Below are 23,290 nucleotides of genomic sequence, written 5' to 3' on the forward strand. Positions count from 1 at the left end.
GGTCTTGAACTGAATCCTTTCCGCTACCGGGAGCCAGTGTAAAGAAGCAATTCCTGGCCATATTGAATGATGTTTAGGAATGTTTAATAGCAGACGAGCCGCTGCATTTTGTACCCTTTGCAGTCTCTGAATTACATATTTCGGGGAGCCAATAAGCAACGCATTTCCATAGTCAATCCGGGCACCGATCAGTGCCTGGACAACCACTTTTCTAGCTGGGAAAGGTAGAATAGTTAAAACCTTCCTCAAGGTCCTTAGCAGAGCAAAAGCAGTTCCTGCTATTCTATTTGCATGTTGGGCCATTGAGAGAAGAGGGTCCAGCCATACCCCTAGGCTTTTAATAAGACCTTTAGGGGGGGGGAGGGTCGATATTCCTCTCAGTAGGCTGGAGTTTAAAGGGGGAATTTTATTTCCAAAAAACATAACCTCAGTTTTATCATCGTTGAGCTTTAGTTTACTATCAGCCATCCAAGTTGCAACTGCCTTCATACATGGACCCAGAGCTGAGCCCATATCTGGATGGGAATTAGAAAAGGAGACTATCAGCTGCGTATCATCAGCATAAGAAACTAGGTTCAGTCCAAAAGGCTCTACTATGCCTGCTAATGGCCTCATGTAGATGTTGAAAAGTAATGGTCTCAAGGCCGAGCCCTGAGGAACACCACAACTACTAAAGGTGCTCCTAGAGATATACTCTTTATCAAGTACCTGAAATGACCTCCCATATAAGAAGGAGCAAATCCAGTCTAACGCAGACCCGGTGATTCCACATCCTTGTACCCTTTCTATGAGGGTTTTTAAGTCGACTGTATCGAAGGCCGCACTTAGGTCAAGGAGGATAATCGCGGTTTCCATACCTAAGTCCATCCTCTTCCTTGCCTCTTCTGTTATGGCAATCAGGGCAGTTTCAGTGCCATGTTTAGGTCTGAAACCCATCTGGGTAGGATGTATAAGATTATTTCCTTCCAGGAATATGGATAACTGAGAGTGTACATGTTTCTCCGCCAGTTTGGCAATTAGGGGCAGCAATGAGATAGGTCTGTAATTGCTCAGGATATTGGGATCTAGGCTGGTTTTCTTCAGGAGTGGTTTGACAATGGCTTGTTTCCAATGATCAGGTACTGTGCCGTCACTCAGAGAGTTATTAATAAGATTCTTTATTATTGGCCCTAATACTGAGATTCCCAAGGATAGGATCTGGGGGGGGGCAGGGTCAAGTGGGGAACCCGATTTTGTTAATCTCAATAGATTGTTAACTCTGTCCAAACTGATAGGAGTAAAGTTTGTAAAAAGGATTGCCTCCCCAGCCTCTTGGCTTATTCTCTTCTGTCCTATATTAGGGGTATTAGGAAATGCTAGGTAAATATTCTGGATTTTATCCAGGAAAAAACTAGCCAGATCTTCTACATGTTGTTGGGGGGAATCCCTACTTTCTGCTTCCTCTCTTGGATGGATGAGATCATTTGATGGGTAGGAATGTACAGCCAACTTCACACACACTGTAAATGACATATGTCTTGTCCATTTCACATTTGAAGGGCAATAGCAGAAGACCACAGCTATTTCACACATACATGTTGCAAATATGGTTCATTGCAGCAACTGGCACACAACAAAGACCCCTATCATTCAGTATGGAATAAAAATGCCTCATACATGAGGCAGTGGATGTGCTATTGCATTGGTAACAGGAATGTATTACCAGACCCTTGACAGAGGTAAGTGTGACACCAGCTATATTTGCAAGGAGTATGTGTGACAAGAAATGTAAGTAAGCAGCAAATGGATAGCACGAGTGCCCCAGGTATGACTAGCATTGCTCACAAGACATCCCCTGCACATGCCATCCCAGGTCATAAGTCCTGCCACTCGCATATTTTCTGTCTCTCCCCACCGTTCCCTAGGGGGCCCTGGAAATGGACTATTTGTACCCAGATAATCCCTCATCTACACACACCCAGACTCACATTCTGACTCCAGTGTGCTTCCCTCTTTAGTATGGTATGCCATAGTCATTGTTCATCTGTCTGCATGGACTTCTGGTCGGATAATGCACTGCCTAGTAGTCTGTAGGACCTGTAATCACCTGTCCATTGCTTCTCATGTGAAAGGTACTGTTGGCCCTTTGAACTTGATTCTCACCTACAGGACTTGTGAGAGACTGAAGCTGCACACACCTGTGAGCACCTCCATGCAGACCAGCCATTTGAACATGCACTGCCCTTGCAGCTGCCTGGAACGGCATGGAAACTGCCATTATATGTATATCACTGTTATGCATTGCCGTATAAATCACTTGTGTAACACAGGCCTTGGGTTATTGTGTAACATTGCAGCACAGAGGACAAAAACAGTATGCATTTTCCACAGTGTTGTTCCAGCTTTGACCAGTCTCAGTCTGCTCACTGCGTATTTGCCTTGTTCATTTTTGTTCCTGATTGACGCTGCATCCTGTTAGCCTGACTGGTTTCTGTCTTTGGGTTACCATAAAGATTCCCTATGGCTACATTTGTCTCATAGTTGTGTTCCATGCCCTCACTGTCCTCCTGGGGTATTGTGTCAGGTAGGTCTATAATGAATACTCAAATACATTGTATAGCGTAATCAGTTTACTTATCGTATCATGGGGTGGAACTTGTCTTTAAATAGCCTAATCAAGGCCCATCCCTTGTCTGGGTTTCATGTATGCATGATTGACAAAAAGTGACAGTGTACCATGGCTGTATGCATGGATTGGGTTTAGTGCCTCCAGCACAACAAACAGCGTTTGATAATGTGCATGAAATGTCAACACAGGTTTGTACCCTGACGGTCCACACACTGATTCACATAGGCCCCAACATATTGATGGGGCTTGCGTGGTGATTACCTGTGAGATTAATCCACACAGAGGCACTAATGTTCCTGGCTGCAGTGGGAATTTTAGAGGGCACCCTGTGTACAAATGTTGTGAGGAAACCTGCTGGTTTAAAATTCCTGATCCATTAACTTTGTGAGCACACCAATGTTGCCCTATTGTCTGTCTCATAAAACTTCTTCACTGCCACATCTGGACTATCCCCATGTGTGTTCTCAATTCCTCTTCGGCTTTCATTCAATTCAGCTATGAAGGATACTTTGTTAATGCAGGGAATGGCTCCACTGACTCATGACTAGACCTGCACGTAACTGTGACAACATGGACCTCAATAATGACACAGGCTACACATGGGCCCACACACTTGAACTGGACACCTTTGGGCAATTAACCACTGGAAATATGTGAACACGTGCTGCTTGGTCTGGTGGTCCTCCACTGCCACAGGAGAAACATAGGTCATTTTTGTGGATTGGTTTTGGGAATCGGTGTCACAAACACCATACCCACATAGCATTTTCAAATGCCTGACTCATGGGTAGTATTGAAACAAGTGACCAGGAAGTGGTATCCAACATTCCAGGACATGTGATGGCTTAGTCTTGGAACATTGCCATGATCAACCGTCCTCTATCTATCCTGTGAATGGTTTGTCATGGGAGATGTTTATGTCCCAAAAATCTGGGAAGGTCACACAACATTTGTTGCTACGTGTATGACAAACACATTTCCTTACTCATTTCCACACTGAATAGCATCTGATGGTTGTCCCCATTGACAACACATGCACACAACACAAGCACATATATGAAAACACGTCTTGTGATGTTCACACAGTGGGACAACTAAAATTTTAAGAGCCAATTCACACACATTGACACACAGGCGATGAGTTACTGTATTGAGTTGTGTAGCCTGGCTATCCTCTATTGACGCACAACCTGCTCAAACTGGGTAATACCAATTTGTATTCCAAAAGTTTGGGCATCCATTGTGTCAGTGAAGAGTGCAAATCTGGTACAACAACTAGAGGATCATGGTCCGCAGTAGTGTGATCTGCCACATGTGCCCATATACTGGAATGCACAATGTAGGTGCAAATAGCCTATCTCTGTATAGTTACAGCTGTCATGTACTATAAAATTTGAGAAATGACCCAAACCCAGTAAAAGAGATATATTTTGACGCACACACGTCAAAAAAGACACGTGTCAAAAAATGCCACATATGCGTAGAAAAATGACGCTCACTACCATGATACATCCATTGGCCCTGAGCGGTAATTCCCACACTGTACCCCATGAAATTGGTTAACTATGAAAAATATTTGAAATTATGGATGCAGGGAAATTTCTAAGGATGTGTGGAAAAAAAAAAGACGCACAGACTGTAAGCGTTATAACATTTTGACGCATAAGAATAAAAAGGCACCGCATTTGAGGCAGGAAGTGATGTAATAGGATATCCTGTTTACAGAATTGGTACAGTGGGTGTACTTTCCCTTTCACTTTGCAGTCTGTGATTTTTCTTGACTGTGTGGCTGTGTTTGGACTTCTCTCTCTGTGAATATTGTGAATTTGTCTCCTGTGTGCTCTTTATATTGTCTTTGGGTGTTTTCTAGGTGTCTGTGGTGTCCTGTGTAAGTGTATATTTGTAATTTCTGGTGTCTAATTTTGTCTTTGTACTGTTGGGAGTCTGTTGTGGGTAGTGTTAGTTTGGGGATAGTTGGGCTGTTTTAGTGTTAATTAGTTTTCATTTCCCTCTCCTCCTTGCCCTTCATTATCCTCTGTACCCCTTAATTCCTTTATGTTTTTGAGCATGTTGGGTAGGCCACGTCTTGGTAGAATGGGAGAGGAAAAGCTGGGGGGATTCATTTGGCTGATGTGCCACTTTCTCCCTTTAATAATAGAAGCAGGTGGCCAGTTGATACAGGGTATCACACAGAGGCAAGGAGGCTCCAGTGGGCAAAGGTCCTGTACCACCTGCAACGCATATACAACACCCCCCGCAATGACCACCAGCTAAAGCACCGTTGGGCTGACCTTGTTGCTGGACCACCTGGGGATTGTGATTGGTGGCCCTGTTGGTGAGTACAAATCAGAGTAATGTGCACATTTAAATGCTCTGTCTTGACAGTAGCAGATTTGTTCATATGCCTCAAGCAATGTTTCTGGACATGTGGAATGCAAGTTAAACATACAGTGTCCGTGAGTTATTCAATAATAGCTACACATTACCGTAATTTGTTGATGCAACAGCTGCACTGAGTTACAAAACACAACTGGAGCCTGTAAGTTAGTGCTGCCTTCACTTCAATAGATGATGCAAATGTGGCTCTAACATATGTTTTAGGCATGGTCTGTGAGTGTACCAGGAAAGATATGTTTTTAATCCAGATATTTTCAAGAATTAATGTGTCCCCCAATTATTACTGATACATGTCTGAACTGGATTCTGACACATACGTACCAAGTTATTTCTAACCTCAGGTAACATCTTAGGCTGATAGTTTGACCCGGTTGTGCCGCAACTAAATTAGGGATGGATGCCAAAAGTAATGCACACGGGTTCATATTTAAATGTTTGGTGCTACTTTTCATAGCTGTGGCACATAAAATGAAGCAAATGATACAAATTGAGGGGCAACAACTATTCATGGCCCTCTGTTCATTGTACCTGTGTGTTTTACATTGGTCTTGGTCACAATAGCTGGAACAGAGCTAATGCATTTGCCATCTGTGTTAATCTATAGCCATGAACTTCTCATAAGTTATGGGATCATCATGGGATACCTGACATTGGGGAATGCATGATCACAATGTATTACATGCATGATGTCATGCAAGGGAGTCTTGACCAATTCCATCATACATATAAAGTTGACTAATACTTTGCTAGTTTAGTTTGGCACAACCAGGCTGATCTAGTGCATCATATGTTTAATAACTAACTTCCCAGTATGGAGGCTATCACAGACATGGGTGTATGCTAAGATCAGAAGACTGGCATTCCTGTGTCTGCTGCCATTCCGAAGGTACATACAAATTGAAACCTACATCATCATGATTGATACAGTGGTACATTTGCTAAACCATGTGTTAATAATATCATGTCAGTTTGCTGTATATCCGCTGATCAACCAACTTGGCAAATGTAAGATGATGAATGTGGCTCACTGTGATTTCCTAAACCCATAATGGGTACACAGGGCAATGAGTGACACATTTCAGGTGGAATGACTACACCTGTGCCTATGCAGGTTGTCATGGATGAATACAATATACACTGTCAACATATATCTCCTTGTTGTATCCAAATATTAAACTGGTCAATCCATGGCTAGCCTCCAACTGTCACCAAATAATGCACAGGATCCCTGCCATTATGGTGTCGGGGGGGGCATATGTGGCTCAGGGTACACTGTTAATGTAGCATATGTAACCTAGACACAACACAGACCCTACATGTAACGGACCATGGAAACCATTATGAATCTTGACCTTAAATCAACCCAAAGGTGCGTCACACAGTAAATGATTGTCCTTTGATGCACTAGCCACAATACTTGAGTGACTGGTATTGCAGTGCTCCAGAAAGTGGCTTTTCATGACTCTCCTTACTACAAATGATGAGAGGAGTACACTCCATAAATGAGTCTGCAACCAATTGATGGAGCATGTTTGCCACCACATGATAGTTAGGGCCACTGCATGTGTGCAGATATGTGTGTATCACTCACTGGAGTGACTGGGTCTGTACATGTTTGCAGTGGTATGTCTGTTGCAGTATCATCACCTGAGAGGCTGGACTTTCAGATTTAATGTTACATACAGTAATTTTATTTGGAAGTGTTGTACAGTGCACAGACATTGAGCACATTTCTCCCTTCCATGCTTTACAGGTGGACCTGTCCCCTACACAATCGGAGAGGTGGCTCGATTTGCAGATTCAGACATATCCAGTAAGTGTGAACATTTCAGTTATGTGTTGTTTTTGCAGCTGTTGTGTGAATGACTCCTGTGTGTTGGACACATACCAAGGTATGATGTGCTGGTAAATGCTCGGATATGTTACTTGAGTGGAGTATCACTTTCTTCCATCTATTAGCGTATAGTCATATTTTGGGATTGTAGTGCAGCCCTGTAGGCATGGCCATGTGAATACGGTGACATTTGTTGTTGCATTTTTTAAAAAGAAAATGTAGCAGAGGGCCATATTTATGATTTAGTCACCAAGTCAGACCCTGAATCTCACAGAATTGGGATGCCGACGTCTTACCCACAGACTTGAGCATCCCTGTTCACTAATGAACATGTTCAACTGAATGTTTGACTTCCTAGCAGCATGTAGCTCCACATGTTGTGCTACGTGTATGTGGCACTTGAGTACAATGTCATAGGTGTGCATGCAGCTCATGGCCATATGTGTGCTTGCATCTATCTGCTTGTTGTAAGACATGTATTAGTAGTATTAAATGATGTTGACAATTGTCTGCATTTACAAACATAAATGTGGATGGGATTGTCCAAGGTTTGGGGTTATCCTAATTGGACATCCTCCTTACCTGTGGTGGACTGCCCAAACCCATGTACAGCTGTCCAAAGCTTCCTGGGTGTCCTAGATGTTGGAAAACATTTGTTGCTTGTCCATCCCCCCCACCCAGGCACAGTCTTAGGGTTATGAAATGTGTACCTAAGTGTGATGATTTAAGTTTAGTGCACAGATATGTAAATCTGTAAATCACTTGTCCAAAACTAGGATACCAACTCATGATTAGCAACTGCATTCCACTCTGGCAATTCCATTTACAAATCACAGATCTTGAGGCCCTTGATTGTCATCCAGAAGATAGTCATTAGTTGGCCTGTTTCAGCTACATTAGATGTATTGTCTGATTTACTTCAGTAGCTATATCACACAATGAAGTACCTAATGTTTGGTTTTATCTTTTTTAACAGCATCCAATATGAATGCCATCCAGATTCGAGAAGCGCCGGGCGATGCATTAACGCCACATTCGGGATGTGGAGTCTGGGTTCCCCACATGGCACGGTGTTATCGCCATGAAAGAGCCTCCGGAGTGTGGAGGGCATTTGCCCAAGGGGGCCCTTTAGTGTCCACAACAGCCGCCACCACCAGCACCACCACTACCACCCAGGTGGCACCACGCATATCAGGCACCACTGCAGGACCATCAACCTCCACTGCTCCCAGACCTATGACAGCACCACCTGCACCTTCCCCTGCAAGCATGGCACCAACATCAAGACAAACTTCTACAACTGGCACCCAGACCACCCCTGCTGCAGTCATTGACCCTGCAGATTTCCAAAGGATGCAACCTGACATGCAAAGTATGTTGAGGAAAATGAACTGGCTGCAGCAGGAGGTGGCACAAATGAATAAGAGGGTGTGTGCCATCAAGAAGACCCTGCGGAGGACAAGCTTATGAAAAATATACTCTCTGCCTTGAATCCCTCCCCTTCCTCCTCTTTCCTGGTTCTTTTAATTAGTGGGTTTAGGGGGCTTAGTGTTAGGTTTGAATAGGCTGTTAGTTTAGTTAGTAGTATTGGTTTGGGGGCTGAGGGTATGATAATTGTACTATGTTTTTTATTATGTGTGTGGGTGATGATGTTGGGGTTTTGATGTTTAAAAAAAACAAAATACAAAAAAATATATATTTGTTTAGTATAAGATAGTATGTGTTTAGGTTAGTATTATAAGGGGGTTGGAGGTTGATGTTTAGTGTTTTTAGTTAAATGTGATGAGTAAGTTTATCTTAGGTCAGTTAGGGTCTGTTGTGGGTAATGTGTAGTTAGGATAGGTTAGCTCAGTTAAGGTGTTTCCCCATGTTTTATCTTCCTTTTTTACTGTTAAATAAATATTTAGGTACTCCTTTACAGTATGTGTCAAATGCTTGGGAATCAGGGCCTTGCCATGGCTGCACAGTGTTTCTTTAGTATTTGCATTTGTGTCCCATCCTGCAACCAATTCCCAATTGAGCTGTTACATTGGCAGCTACACCAGAGCTACTTTGCTAAGATTCCGCCATCCATTGCACTCACCACTCAAGGTTACTATGGATCCCAAAGTGTTGTTAATTTTTGATGTATGTTTTCAATTTCACATACTTTGGGACCAGATTTGGTATTGAGGACACTGTGTTACGTCTGCCTGCAGCCTGATGTTCAAGTGAAGCCTTATAAGGTGAGTGGTGGTATGATCTCATGTAGTATGGTATACATAACTCACACCTATCATTTGTTGCATTGTTCAGCCAGGTTACTTATTTGTACGTACACTCATACACATACATTCCTGCTGTATGGTGTGTGTTAGTAAAAATTCTGGGTCAAATGTCACATACGTAAAGATTGGCTCGAAGAAAAATTTGAAGACAATACATTTTGATTTAGACATCCCTTGTGAAAGACTTATTCTGTCCAACACATCATTATACTGTTTAGTTTCTATTTCCCTCAGAATTAACCCTCAGGAATGGCAGATGATGGTACAATCCAGACCATAGTGCATAGTTATCAGCCCACATTCTTTCAGGGCAGTTGCATTGACATTCAATAATCATTGACATGAGGCAAACATCACTGATCTCCCTCACGGTTGAGGTGTCACATTACACAGAGATAAAGTGATTGTGTACGTGCTATTTATTATAAAGTGCTGTAGTGCTATATTTACATTGTCCGTGATTGTGAGTCCATTAGTGTGACACATTCCATTGTGATCCTACACAAGTGCAAAAGGACATGTCATTGGACATGCTGGGGTGAAGTGTCAGACAGTGCTGAGGGACATGATTTGCCAATGAGGTAGTGAGAGACAATCACAGGGCAGAGTGCCAAGATAAACAGTGGGCTGGAGAACAGTGCTTGAGAGAAGGTGTTGCAAGACTGGCATGTTACAAAGCACAGGACCTTGGTTATAAATGGCCATGTGGCAGGGACTAGTGCTACCGGGTACTCTTATGGGTGTTCCACGTCTTCATCTGTGTGTGCTGTCTTCTCTGCCCTTGGTGGGGGTAGTTGTGAAGGGGCAACACACACCTTAGTGTTTGAAGACGTGGAGTCAGACATCCCGGTAGCTGCCAACTGTGGGGCTATTAAGGGCAGTACTGCAGCAAGGAGGAGCTGCTGGTTCTTAAGAATAGCAGCCACATCACTGTGGTAGGCAGCCAGGTCGGCCCTGAGGGGGTCAATATTACATTAATGCACGTGTTGAAAAGTTTGTTGTTGGAGGTGTTGTGTCAACTCTCTTACAGCTGTGCTGATTTCCTTCACACTTTTTTCAAGTTCATGCAAGATTGATATTCGCCCTTGCATGGCTGCTGCCTGTTCTGCAGTTGACATCATGCACGAACGCACATCCTGTAGGCTGGCTGTCATATTTTGCATCCCCACCCGCACCTCCTTGGCCAGCTCCAGCTGTACTCCTACTACAGTTCTCTTAAAGCTGGTGCCAGTATCGTCAGAGTCCTCAGCTGTGTTGGAGCTGACAGGCCATACAATTGGGGTGGTGGGTGGTTCCTCTGTGATGGCTGCTGTATCTGTGCTCCTCCTTGCGACTGAAGGTGGGGTCTCGAGGGCCCCACGGACATCTTGGAGGGTCTGCTGGCTGATGTTTGTCAGCCCGTCATCCATGTCATCAGGGAAGTCCAGGACAGTCATATCCCCAGGAGAGACATCGTCCTCTGCAATGAGATATTGTACAATTAGTTTGTCTGTGTTGTGGGATTTGTAATGTGACATGCCTGCCTTCCTATTTGTTGCACATTGTGATCTTGGTTCCTGTTCATTAATCCTGTCTTTAATATTAGCATTCTCCCAGGCCTATGCCCCACCTGCATGTCACATGTAGTGTGGTCGGTTTGGGGACTTGTCAGCATCACATCCTCTAGGTGTTGGTTCTGGCCAAATTGTATATTGCCAACTTCTTGTCCTACTCAACCCTCCGTCTACTTCCATTCTCATGGTGAGGCCTTGCACTGGTTGTGGTTGTTCTGATGGCACTTGCACCACACTTAACAATCTGGAACTGAGCCAGTCTCAGATGTTTCACATCCAGCTATATGTTGCTGAGACCTAGCATATGCTATGTACAGCATTGGCATGTCACACTACAGATATCAGCAGTGGTAGTGTGTAATGTTGATGTTGGGGAATGTGTGCTACATAGGATTGCACTGATTGTCGTAGCAGTGTTCCAGTTCCTCCTCTGACTGTGAGGGTGAATTTCACTAACCAGTGACATATGTCCTCCTCCTCAATGCTGTTGTCTGAGCTGTATGACATTTGGCATGTTGCATGGTGTCATTGGAGCTATTGTGACCCAGGCACAGGGTGGACCTTGACATATGCAGCATGGGTCTGACATTAGTGCTGTGTACGTCATAATGTTTATGACAATGGCTGATGTTTGTAGCAACTATGGACAATCACATTTGACAGGATTAGAACATTTTTTATTGATTACAGGGGATTGATAACTTTGTCATCCTGAACCCTCTAATTTGGGTGTGTTTGATCCATGGGGACGTTACTGCCATTAGCTACTTGACCTGCACACGCAGCAGAGGTGGTAGTGGCAACTGTTGTCAATGTTAAATTCCACTTGCAGATATGGCCTGAGACTGTTAAGTGAGCCCTAGTTCATGTAGGGAGAATACCAGCTGTTGTGTGACAGCAAGCCAGTTTTACGTTGTACCCTACCCTCCTGGGCTGGTTTTACCTTTCCATCATCCTTGGCATGGTACTATACCCCCATGGAAAGGTTGTTGGTGTAGTGTAGTACTGTGCCCCAGGTTTCCTCTGAACAGCCTATGCCCCCATGCCGTGCCCTTTTACCCATGCCGCTCCCTGAATATCATGACTTACATGCATTGTGTAGTAGGTATGTTCCCCCTGCTTCAAGTTAACATTTGTGCATTTTAATTCCCCATGCGACTTATCCTGCATCTGTGTTGTCTCCTGGTAGTCTGCGCTGCCCTGTCCTTGAATCCCTGTGACTATATCCTCAGGGATGACGGCTGCCACATTCTCCTCCATGTGGTCCAGGGCCTCCTGTGGTGCTGGACTCCCACCTCCAGTCTGCAGTGCTGCCTTCCTGTTCCTGGCCATCTTTTCCTTGGTCATGGACTTACAGTCATGCCAGCGTTTCTTGCACTCGATAACCATTCTCAGTACTTCTCCCACACTGTTTATCTTGTGAACATTTTGTTTCCATATTGTCTCTCTCCTACTAATTGGCAACTTTGAGGTGACAAAAAGTTGGTGCTGGTGTTCCGTCACCTCTTTCACCAGAATTTTCTGCTCCCCTGCACTGAAGCAACACTTTCTTTTCTTCTTCTCCCTCTCCTGGGTCTTGTGTGTGTCCTCCTGGCTGGTTCCTGGTCTGTTGTCATCTTCCTGGAGTCTGTCCAAGCATCTGGGATCCATTTTGGCTCTCCTTAGCACATTTTGCAGTGATTGCGCCGCTTTTAATGCTATTGCATCAAAAAAAGGCGCGTATCCAGTTTGCGACGTCGTAAACTGGCTCACAGTCATTTTCGCTGCGTTAACGTCATTTTTCTTTACGACGTGACGCACTGGTTTGAGTAAAAAAAATTACTCACACCAGTGGTTTGTGCCACCGTGTGTCAAAGTATAAATTTGTCGCCCGAGCGGCGCAAAGAAATGGCATTAGCCAGCGGTATAATTTTTGACGTCAGCGCAGTTTTGCATCAAAAAGTATAAATATGGCCCTAAATTTTCCATCACAATGCAAAGCAGAGTAAGCAGAGTGTTGTGGGACATTTCTGTTCAATGAACACCCTGCAGTACAAAGTTCTATGCATTGATCACCACAACATCCATGCATCACCATATTCAAGAATCACGTGACCACACATTCCATGACACCCATCCACACATCTTTCATAACCTTAAATGCATTTGTGAAATATTGAAATCAGCTTAATATTTGCTGTGTTGTCATCACTGTTTGCAATAGGTGCATACATGAAGGCACATTTATTTTTTTACATGCCCATTCACTTGACTACACTCTAGGATCTTACATCCCAGTCTATGGTACTCTATCAGGGCCCAATGCTGTCACATTAATTCTGAAATATTATACATGTATGCAAAATATTTATCTGCAAGAAGAAACAGCAGTTACATTTTTAGAACTTTTGTTGATGAGTGTTGGACCTACACTGCTATGGCAGATTGCCTAGTAAAATGCTGGGTGTTGCTCATGCCGAGTTGGACCTGGAGGAAGTACCATCTCTTGCATACACATTCCTATCACCTCCATCCACCTTTAGCCACGGCAGTCCTGTTCATGTTCCCCTGTATACCGATCAACAATGGAGAGAACCAAGATTGCACTCAACCTTTTGATCCAAAAAGTGTAGCTATATATGGAGAGCAGCTGAGCAGCAAAGGAAGAGGAAAGATAAGAGAGGAAATCACATCTGAATGTTGTGTCATGTGGATCCACAAACAAATAGCATACATATGTGGAAGTGCTGAGAAGATTCTCAAGCAATGGCCCTGAATTGAGACAAATAGCTTCTAACACCAAGCCAAGACAGTGTCATTGTGTTTTTGGCAGGTCATCTTAAATAGCTATCCACACCTGCAAGGACTGTAACTACAGGCAGCTTCACATTCCAGGAGTATCTAACTATTGTATCCTTGAAGACAGATCAGTTTGAGAGGTATACCGTGACTTTCAATAAATAAATACAGCATGATTTGTGGTACATGTTCTACATGTCATCCATAGAGGGTTCAAAAATGGTCTGGCACACTCCCTGAGCCATATATTTATAGGCTCTTGTGGTCATTCCTGATCTGCTGCCACTCTAAAGGGCAGACGTACCACAATTGTGCACTGGGATTGCATCACAAAAGTGATCCAAACCTGCACAAAATGTTTATTTGGAATTTACTACCCAGCTGTTTTACACTGGAAAGTTGCCCTAAAGTTATCCTGCTTTGCATTACTTGTCAAGGGAGCATTCAAGGGGTGTTGCCGTCCCATTCCCATGCAACCACTCATGGATTTTGACATAAAGCACTAACTCCTAACAATAGTAGACAGGTTTCTGCTTGAAGATATGATGCCTCTTTGAGGCTGGTGTAAAAAGAAGAAATGTTTTTATTGCTCCAAACCTTTCTGACCGTGCATGTGTGCTGCACTGTACCCCACCTAGCCAAAGTGGGGAAAAAATAAAGTTTGTCTAGGGATAGTATTTTGTACTGGAAGGGCACCCTTCCAGTACAAAATGTATGGTAGACGTGACACGGACACCTTTATATTTTAGTTCAAAGGTTTGTGCATGGTGCTAGGAAGCCGCAATGTTCACCAGTGCTAGAGAGAAACCAGGATAGCTACATATATTAGTACATATGGCTGTCTTGCTCTCTTCCTCTCAAGCAATTCAGTACAGAAACATTGGCTGCAGTATATGCATTATAGGTATTGCAAGTCTAAAGCGGTCTACATAACTCTTATCTGTGAACTCCTTATTCGCTTAAGTGCCATATATTTGCATATGGGCAAAGACTGCAGCTACGCACGTGAGTGACTACTTGTTTGCCTCAGAAATGTTTGGCTAGATGTGCTAATTGATGCCTTCTTGATATAGTTGTTCTCTCTCATTCTTTGTTCAAGGGTTTGACCAATTGGACATACAGAATGTTATGTTGCTGGAAAATCAGATGGCTCACTAAGTGGTAGATTGTTTACCTTTGATTTCTGGATTGGTTTAAGAGGCCAAAGCATGAAAGAAAGATACTCTTTATATGGACATCATCCTTTATATCTCTAAGAGTAAATCCACCTTTTTTCATGGTCATTCCATATTTTTCACCTTTTGCCGGACCCTATATTCTTGCAGGTTTTATAATTTTGTGCAGTTTAACCCTGTTAACCAGTGATAAAGTGCATGTGCTCTCCCTTTAAACAAATTGGCCTATTTTTAATTGGCGTATTTAACTTACCTAGAAGTCCATTGAATATGCTACAAAATGTACCAAATGTTTGTGAAATTAAACACTTTTGAGAGATCAAACCTTCCCTTTTAAATATTAATAATTCAGTCTTATGTAGGCCTTATGGCCCATACGGCAGGGTACATGGAATTTAAAAGTAGGACACGTAGATATTTATTGGTAACATGCATTTACATTGGGTACCACCCGAAAGCTATTTTTCACTGTGCAGGTCTAGCTGTGCCGTGTAGAAAATCAGAGTACAGATTAAAATCCGAAAAATGTATCTTGGAAATGGGATGAGGCAAAAAAATATTTAAACATTATGTTTAATAGTTATTAAAAATCTAATACTGTATAATGGTTTAATTGGATTTTTAATGTATGCTAAGGAACATTACCTTTTCCCTTCCTGAAATTCCAGAAGGCTAATTTGCATTTGCTCTCTAACCACTCCCTGTCAGTAATTAGCATTTGAATAGGTGTAAATAAGATGTGAAATTCCTCCCAGGAGAAAACAATAGTCTGATCTCAATGGGCAGAGACAATGCCTTTGAACCTCCTCAAATATAGGCTTGGGAGCTGTTAGCACCTTTTTGACCTCACTGTGTCAAATCCTGCTTGAGTGCTAGATACAGCTGGAAATGTATGTTGGATTTACATATAATACAAGAGACATATAGAAAGGGAGGGAAACAAGATGCAAAGATAATTATTCTGCATCCACTGTCTGGTTGTTGGGAAACCTTGCTTTTGTTTTAACAGACTTCTGCATTTCAGTTTATTGAGAGTACAGTGGCTGCTAAAAACTAGATTTTGGTGTTGGATATGAGAGATCGCTAGGATTATCACAGTACACCGTCCGCACATACTCCCAGCCCTCAGAGTCAATGTTCAGTTGGCTGAAGACTTTCACCATCTTGAAAATGCCCAAAGTGGATAGAGTTGGCCTCAAGAACTTTTACACCATGGGTTGCAGTGTACCCAGAAGTCAATCTCACCCACTAGTTAGTGGCAGGCATAAATGTGGCACCTCCAGGCACCCACTTCAGAACACTGCTGGGCTGGAGAGAGAACAAAAGAGGACCTGACCTGCTGTTTGCGACATGAGGGAAGACCTATTGAATTGGACCTGCCCTTTCTTGTACCCAGGTCAAAGGGTCATAAGGCTGAGCTTCTGTTGAAGCCACAGGGATAAAACAACCTGCAAGAGCCCTTTCCTATAACTGCCTAGCTGACCAGTGGTGACTGGACCTTGACTGGACCCTGCAGTTGGCCTCACCTTGACACCCTATGAGTCCCTAAGTGCCTTCTCTAACCTCCTGAGATGTTTAAGAAGTGCACTTCATTGTGAATTGGGATGTAAAGGAGTACCTGAGGAGGTAAACTCTTTGACCAAGATGAACTTGGTGAGTTTGTGTGTCCTACCTCAATTACTGCCAGTCTCAAATTGCACGGTCTTCTGTGAGCGTTTCAGCACATTTCCTAATCAAAACTTTTAAAATGTTTATTTCCGGTGCCCTTTGCATATTTTTCCTTATAGTGTCATTTTGTTTAATACATTTTATCTATGTTTCTAATTCGATGTGTGGTTTTTTATTGTTTTGCTTTTTGACTTTATTATTGTTTGGCACTGCATACATACTTTAAACATTATGTAAGCCTCCCTCCTCTGTGCCGTAACTACTAGGGGTTAGAGCTCAGGTTAATTTAGTAACTTTGAGGGTTCACCCTAATAAGGATTGCAATTATTCCTTGATGTGGGTAGTCGTCCATCCCAGTTCGTAATCCAATTTCTCACATTCCTCATAAGACACAAAGGTTGTGAAACTTCTTCCTCCTTCCCATACTGCTCAACTCCAAAACCAAGGGAATCTCTGCTTGCACAAACACATTGGTGTTATTGACCAATCCATCTTGTCCAATGACTTCTCTTTAATAATAGATTTTGGATGATTTTACGTGTTATTCTTCATTTCTAGTAAAACACTAGACAGTGTATTTTTCAGGACTCTGAAAATATCTATCAGTCTTCGCCAGTAAAAGCTCAAAAAGGAGTTTGCATCTCCATTTAGACAAACTCTCCTGACAGGTGATTGTCCAGACAGACTTCTGCATCTTAGAACCAGTCTGCCTCTCTGTTGGGTACTTTCTGCCCTTTTCTTTTTCTCCATTCTTCACCTCCCGCCTCACACCTAATCCCTTTTACTTGGTAGCACTGTCCTCTCTGGGTCCGTACCTGTGAAGGCCACGCTCTTCACAGAGCGTAGCCGGGCTGGTGCTGTCTCTGCCTCCTGGTCCTCCGATCCTGGGGTCACGGAGATCCCGCCAGTATTGTCTCCTTTGGGCCGCTGCTGGTGGCTGCCTCCACAGAAGTCGTCTGCTGCCGAAAAGGGGTCCCGTCGGTCTTCTTTGTCCTCCTCTGCTGCATCCAGACGCCAGAATGCGTCCCCATGCGTACTATTGAGCCCAGAGTGCTTCGGAAGGCGTTCCTTATTGGTCCGTTCCGCAAGGGCTTCCGGGTGAAGCCAAGCGAAGTCTTCAGTGCCCCTGTGGCACTTGGGTCGGGATGCTATGAACGGACCGTCACACTCACCACGCCTAGAATGTGGCTGATGGAGCCACACAGCCGAAGGATAACAGGACAAGAAGTCCCCATTGGTGAGCTGGGAACCAGGAGAATGCTGGACCTGAAAAGAAAAAGATTGCAATGTCAAAAACCAGCGGAGGACTCGTGCGTTCGTGCCCTTATGACAAGCCAACCAGGTTAAAGGGTCGTGATCCGTAAGTAAAGTAAACGGTCTACCCGCCAAGTAGTATCGGAGGGACTCAACCGCCCATTTGATGGCTAAACATCCCTTCTCCAAAGTGGATAACGCTGTTTGCAGGGCAACAATTTGCAGCTTAAATACAAAATGGGATGATAGAAGCCATCCTCATCCTGTTGGGATAAGACGGCCCCCAACCCCAGAGCAGAAGCATCAGTCTGCACTTGAAATGGTTTACTGAAATCAGGACAACAGAGCACAGGTTCTGAGACCAAAAGGGTCTTGAGTCGTTCAAAACTGTGTAATTCAGCAGCAGTGAGAGAGGGAATCTGATCAGACTTAGGGGGTCATTCTGACCCTGGCGGTCATGGACCGCCAGGGCCAACGACCGCAGGAGCACCGCCAACAGGCTGGCGGTGCTCCCATGGCATTCTGACCGCGGCGGTACAGCCGCGGTCAGATACGGGAAACCGGCGGTGTACCGCCGGTTTCCCGCTGCCCAAAGGAATCCTCCATGGCGGCGCTGCAAGCAGCGCCGCCATGGGGATTCCGACCCCCTTACCTCCAGCCTGGTTCTGGCGGTTTTGACCGCCAGAACCTGGCTGGCGGTAACGGGTGTCGTGGGGCCCCTGGGGCACTGCAGGGGCCCCCTAACAGGGCCCCACCAAGATTGGGGCCCCACCAAGATTTTCGGTGTCTGCCACGCAGACACTGAAAATCGCCGTGGGTGCAACTGCACCCGTCGCACCCCTTCCACTCCACCGGCTCCATTCGGAGCCGGCATCCTCATGGAAGGGGGTTTCCCGCTGGGCTGGCGGGCGGCCTTCTGGCGGTCGCCCGCCAGCCCAGCGGGAAACTCAGAATTACCACGGCGGTCTTTTGACCTCGCAGCGGTATTCTGCCGGCGGGACTTTGGCGGGCGGCCTCCACCGCCCGTCAAAGTCAGAATGACCCCCTTAGTCTTTCTTAATAAGTCAGTGAGAGGAACAGCAATATCTGAGAAATGGGGAATAAATCTTCGATAATAGCCTACCATACCAAGGAAAGCTCTAATCCCCTTTATTTGGTGAAGAGGGGGAATGTGTGTGATGGCTTGAGCCTTCTCAATTTGCGGTCGGACTTTTCCCATGGTCTATTACATATCCCAGATATCTAATGGAATCATGCCCTAGCTTGCACTTTTCAGGGTTAGCAGTGAGGTTGGCTGTGCGGAGGGCTTGTATGATGTCTTGTAGCTGGGAGAGATGCTCTTCCAAGGTATTGCTATACACCACTATATCTTCCAATTAAGAGGCGACATAGGTCTGAAAAGGCCGTAAGACCATGTCTATAAGTCTTTGGAATGTGGCTGGTGCCCCATGAAGACCGAAGGGTAGGACAGTAAATTGGTTGAGACCTGAGGGTGTGGCAAAGGCAGTTTTTCCCCTATCCTCCTCCTTCAGGGGAATCTGCCAGTACCCTTTAGTTAAATCCAATGTTGTCATATAGGCCAGCTCTCCTAATTTTTCTAATAACTCATCTATCCGAGGTATTGGGTAGGAGTCAAAATGGGACAGAGCATTCACCTGTCGAAAGTCAATACAGAATCTAGTAGATCCATCCGGTTTTGGTACTAGGACTATGGGGGAAACCAGGGACTGGAGGAAGGTTCAATCATTCCTGCATATAGCATATCTCTAACTTCCTGTTCCACTACCTGTTGTTTGGCTTCCGGTATTCTATATGGGCATTGTCGAGCTACTCTATCTCCTATGGTACGTATGTGGTGCTGAATCAAATGGGTATGACCAGGTTTCTTTGAGAAAACGTAACAACTAGCCATTATTATCTGTTTTAGTTGGATTTGCTGATCTAGGGTGAGCGTTTCACTGATATGGGGCATTATCATTTTGGTTTGGGTGCTTTCTTTTGTGGGATATACTGGAATATCACTGTCAGGACTACTGGTTATATACAGATTGGGGACAGTCTCCTTCTCTGTCGGGTCATATCATGTTTTCAGTAGATTAATGTGATAGATTTGCTCACGACCCGACCCATCAGGTATTTCCAGCTTATATGAGGCTTAGGAGTTATTTGAACTAAAATAGTGTATGGTCCCTGCCATCGTGCGAGAAGTTTATTCTCGGTAGTTGGTAACACACCTTATGTCCTATGGCTACTATGTGCATCATAATTACTTTTCTGTTTTTATTGGGCTTCTCTCAGTGTCTGATGAGCTTCTTCCCATACTTTGTGTAGGTTTTCTTGAGGTCTTTTCTATAAGTGAGAATATCTTTCAAATCATCCTCTGTTCCCTCCCATTGCTCGGCTAACATTTCTAGCAGAGTGCGTGGTTGTCTACCAAACAACAACTCAAAGGGGCTATGTCCTGTGGATGACTGTATATGGGTTTGGAGTGCATAGAGTACGAGGGGTACCTTTTTCTCCCAATCTGTTCCTGAATCATTTATGATTTTTCTCCACAGGATTTTAATTGGTTTATTGTAGCGTTCCACAAGACCATCAGTTTGTGGGTGATATACTGATGTCCGAATTTGGTTTACCCCAAGAGATTGACAAATTTCTGACATTAGTCGAGACATGAAAGGAGTGCCTTGATCAGTGAGTATCTGTTTGGGAAAACCTACTCGGGAGAACACCTCTATCATGGCCTGGGGAACAGTTTTGGTGGTCATGCTGGCTAGCGGAATGGCCTCAGGATATCGTGTAGCATAATCCACTATAACTAACAGATACTGACGGCCCCTGACAGAGGGGGTTAAGGGACCCACCAAATCCATCCCTACCCGGGAAAATGGGACATCTATTATAGGTAGTGGTTGAAGGGGAACAGGACAATTGGGGGACGGGTTGATAAGTTGGCACTTTGGACATTCTTGGCAATGTCTCTTAATATAGGATAGCCTCCTCAGTTTTCTCCCTTCCTAAATGACCTTCCTCATTTTCCCCGTGGGCTAGGCGTAGAACTTTTTCCTGGTAGTGTTGTGGGACCACCAACTGTGGTTTCTTATCTGGGTTGTCTGGGATTTTTTTATACAATAACTCATTGGCAAGTGTAAAAGTAGGACCTACCGAAGGGGAATCGAGTGCTAAGGCTAGGTGCCAGGCATTCTGAAGAGTAGGATCATCTTTTTGGGCCTGTCGGAATTGTCCTGAGATAGACATTATTGCTGTGGACTGACACAGAGAGGGATTGTGGTACAGGCAGTCTCCTTCTGGTAGGAATGTTTCTTGGCGCGTTTTTGCTTTTTACTGAGTTTTCTTCGGGGTGTGCTGTCCTCTATGGTGGAGAAGATAAAAGGAGCCTCTTTCCACCACATTGACGCTATGTTTTCCTGATTTGCCATGTTCAGTAACTGGGAAAAATCCTCATAATCCGTCGCTATGATCATGTCTTCCCCCAAGTCCGGAATTACCCCTATGGAGTGGTCCTCCTCTCGTCCTCTTCATTTTAGCTTTATCGTGGCGACCGGGTATATCTTCCGGTCTCCATGTATGCACGTAATTAGTACTTGAGCATTGGGAACCCACTGATCTGGTTGCACGTATGCCTGTTTTAGCACACTCTGGCTGCACCCGGAGTCGATCAGTACCTTTCTCTCTTCGTTATTTATCCACATGGGGGTGGTATATTTTTCCATATTATGTCCAAGCCATAAAACATGACCCTTTGTCATTCCTATCTCCATAGGCTCCTCTGGTTCCTTTTTTAAGGGGCAATGTCTGGCTATATGGCCCCATTCGCCACAATGGAAACATTGTGGCCCTGCCAGGAAATCTCGGAAGGGGGTCGGAAGAGGGCTATTAGATCTGTCATTACTAGGACCAGCTATCGGTTTTTGGAAAAGAGGTTTGGGAGTAGTGATCCTGGGCTTCACAGGGCTGATTCTTGGGTGGGTACCTCCTCTAAAGTCGGGTGCATGATGAAATGCGCAGACCAAATCTATTGCTGAACGGTTACTGAGGTCTGGATGTTTCCTGATCCAATTTCTGGTGGTAGGTGGGAGGGCGTCTAAATATTGCTCTAAAATAATGGCTTCAAACATCTCATCCTTAGATGTCACTGTGGGATTTAACCATCATCCCCTGGCATGGGGTACCCTATAATACAGAGTGTGGGGATTTTCTTGGGGCATCCATTTTGTTACGCGATAACTTTCCTGGTCCAGCCCAATGTGTTCCAGGATAGCTTTCTTGATTTTGTTGTAAGGCATAACCCCTCCAGGATCCACTGCCTGATAAGCCGTCTGCAAGGTCCCTGTTAATAGTGGGCCTATATACTGGCCCCATTTTTTCGAGGGCCAATTGGCTGAACTCGCTACTCTCTCAAAATTAGTAAAGAACGAGTCTGGCTCCTCATTATCCTGATAATTTTGAAGGACACTACTCAGAATGTTAGGATGCACCCTAGTATGGGCTATAGTGTCCGTTAATTTCCCCAGGGCAGTTTCATGTACCAGTTGGTTATTTGCTATAATTGTGGCTTGGCTTTTTAAAGCAGTCTTTAACGCTTCTTGTTCTTCTTTCGCTTCTCTTAATTGCTCCTCCCATACCAACTGGAGATGTCTCTGCCCTTCTGCTAGTTGAGCTATCATATAAGCAAGAGAGGGTTTCTCTTCCATTACGGCCCCTGGTATGTTTGGGAAATCGTCTTCAGAAATCCCACTTCTGACACCACTGTGGTAGGGGTACCGTAAGGAGGGCATGTAAGCAGCAGTACTAAACAATTTTCTCTTTATTGTATGGTATCAATGAAGCATAGGAAGTAGTCTTTATGGGTTTCCTTGGTTTGGTATTTGATACTCACAGGGTTTTTCTTGTCTCTCATTTTCTTCTTTCCACGTTGAGTCTCAGGAGGCACATGTGGGAATAAGAAGAAAAAGACAAAGTTGTTGGAGTACAGGTAAGCGTTTTTTCTCTTTTGTTTTATTCTCTCTATTGGTTTCCCTTTTCCTCTGCCTCTTTCTGTTTTTAATCCTCTGGCCCTTGTTCCTCTGCTCTAGATCTTATTGTACTTGATGTTCTTGTCTGTAGCTAGCTTCTGCTAACCCACGACTTTTCTCTCCTTGTTCTTCCTTCTCTATTTCTCTGGTTGTTGTTCTGGTTCTCTTTTCTTTTCGGATACATTTTCCCCTTTTCTCTGTCCCTATCCCTTCCTTGATTGCAAATCTTTTCTTTAAATACTGGAGGATATTCCCAAAATGGGCACATATTTAAAAAAATAATCTTCAGTCAAACCAGAACTAATGGGCAAAAGTAAAAAAAAAAAAAGAAAAACAAAACCAAGGCCTTCTATCGCCTTAGCAATGTCTTTGCTTGTTGTCTTTGGAAGGGAAAAAGAAAAGAAAAAAAACCAAATACTTAATACTGTCTTGCGCATGCTGCAATCTCCTGTCGGTTACTTTCTGCCCTTTTCTTTTTCTCCCTTCTTCACCTCCCGCCTCCCGCCTAATCCCTTTTACTTGGTTGCACTGTCCTCTCTGGGACCATACCTGTGAAGGCCACACTCTTCCCAGAGCGTGGCTGGGCTGGTGCTGTTTCTGCCTCCTGGTCCTCTGATCCTGGGGTCGCGGAGATCCCGCCGGTATCGTCTCCTTTGGGCCGTTGCTGGTGGCTGCCTCAACAGGAGTCGTCCGCTGCCGAAAAGGGATCCCGTCAGTCTT

Source organism: Pleurodeles waltl, chromosome 7, assembly GCF_031143425.1.
Source record: "Pleurodeles waltl isolate 20211129_DDA chromosome 7, aPleWal1.hap1.20221129, whole genome shotgun sequence".
In the NCBI taxonomy this organism is placed as follows: Eukaryota; Metazoa; Chordata; class Amphibia; order Caudata; family Salamandridae; genus Pleurodeles; species Pleurodeles waltl.